Here is a 1,914-nt window from a genome sequence, read left to right as displayed (position 1 = left end):
GGGTTCAGTAGGGTGTGAAATTTCCTTTCTGTCTCCCGGGGTGAGGAGGGAGAGATGAGAGATTGTCGCGCACCCTGTGTGTAATTAAAGGATTCGGAATTTCTTGAGGATTATGTTGCTCAAAAGTGACAGTGGGCTCTGGATGGGACAGATGGGCCTGGGCCAAGGTGCTTCTCGGTGGACTGAGAAATGCTAGGGGCTGTGTGCATGAGAGAGAGAGAGAGAGAGAGAGAGAGAGAGAGAGAGAGAGAGAGAGAGAGAGAGAGAGCAAGCCAGCTCAAGCAACAGACAGGCCATGAATTAACAAATTAGCCCTCCTCAGGAGAGCCAGAGCAGAGGCTGGCTGGCTCAGCGGGGATTCCACCTTCTAGAAGCTTCACCCTTAAGTTATTAAGAGCTATCTTTGCCAAACCTTTCTGTGGGTCTCCCTTGTCCCCATTTGCCCCACCCCCCACCCCGCCACTGCCCTAGTTTTAACCCTGAAAATCCCACATCCTGGGAATCCACTCCTGGACAAATCAAGATGGCTATCCACCTAGGCGCGCATGGGGCCTTCAGTTGCCAGCCAGGCAAGCGGGGCCTGGGAGAAGTGAGGTGAAGGCTATAGACAAATGTAGGCCACTGGGCTGGACTTCCACAACTGTCTCTGCTTCCTTTCTTTTTAATCTTGTCTTCTCTGACAGTTTCATACAAGGATACAATGTGTCTTGATCATGCCAACCCCAGTTGCCCTTCCTAGTCCTCCTCAGCACATCCTGTCCCTCCCACCCCCACCCCACTCCCAGCACATCCTGTCCCACCTTCATGATCTCCCAGTGTAATTCCTTGAATCCACTTAGCACTGTGTGCTTGGATAGTAACTCCTCCTGTTAGCTCCACTTGCACAGGTGACCACAGCTGCAGTGAGTGTGCGTGTGCCATATCACAGCTCCCCCAACAACTTCTGGCTCTTACCTTCTCTCTGCCCCCTCTTCCTCCATGTTCCTGAAGCCTGTGGGTGTTGCCATAGCTGCCACCTTTAGGACCATGGCCTCTTCACTCTTGCCTTTGGACTCCTGCTTATCTGGGTTCCAGAGGTGGACTCCATCCTGTCAGGTCACCCATCTGACAGGGTGTAGTCTGGGCTGGTAGGGATGTATGTCTGGTAGGAGAGTCCACGAGAAGCTCAGGATAGGCTGAGAGTGTTGTGGGGCCTGGGAAAGTCTCTCTCTCCCTCTTTGGACCTTCATAGCGTATGAAGGAGTCAGGCCAGATTTCTTTCTCATTTTCTCTGAAAGATATTTATATTTATGCTATGGAACTAATACAATCATTTGTCAGAAAAAATTAACAGTTAAAAAAAATTGAGGGATACTTACCTGGCAGGGGAGATACCATGATCACGAAGGTGGTTTTCCCAGGGCGAGGCTTATCCATTGCACTCCGGATGTGCTGACCCCTGCGATTTCCCCAAATGCGGGAAACTCGACTGCATAATTTGTGGTAGTGGGGGACTGCGTTCGCGCTCTCCCCTGTAATAAAAAAAAATTGAGGGGCTGGTGAGATGGCTCAGTGGTTAAGAGCGCCAACTGCTCTTCCAAAGGTCCCAAGTTCAAATCCCAGCAACCACATGGTGGCTCACAACCATCCATAATGAAGTCTGATGCCCTCTTCTGGAGTGTCTGAGGACAGCTACAGTGTACTTACATATAATAAATAAATAAATCTTAAAAAAAAGTTCATAAAAATTAAAAAAAAATTGAGGAACGAGAGGTTAAAATCCTCCCCTTTCCCCCTGGGGACAACGTCTCAACAGTCTCTGTTTTCCCCTCCAGACATTTCCTAGGCACAGGCAAGCTTGTGAATATGTACAGCCTCTATTTAAAACGGAACGCAAATGAGATAGTCCCTCACACGCTATTCTGTGACGTCCCT

The 1,914-nt window shown here is 49.5% G+C and overlaps 1 non-coding gene across 1 annotated transcript; it reads left to right on the top strand.

Moving 5' to 3' along the window:
- Positions 1–1,350: 1,350 nt before the first annotated feature.
- On the top strand, positions 1,351–1,514 carry LOC115029837 (U1 spliceosomal RNA). The gene has a single exon (XR_003835393.1). It is a non-coding gene; the product is annotated as a U1 spliceosomal RNA (small nuclear RNA).
- The last annotated feature ends 400 nt before the right edge of the window (positions 1,515–1,914 follow it).

Source organism: Mus caroli, unplaced genomic scaffold (genome assembly GCF_978045245.1).
Source record: "Mus caroli unplaced genomic scaffold, Mus_caroli_1 scaffold_18, whole genome shotgun sequence".
NCBI lineage: Eukaryota > Metazoa > Chordata > Mammalia > Rodentia > Muridae > Mus > Mus caroli.
Note: the sequence above shows the minus strand (reverse complement) of the source record. Positions and strands in the feature narration are given on the sequence as shown.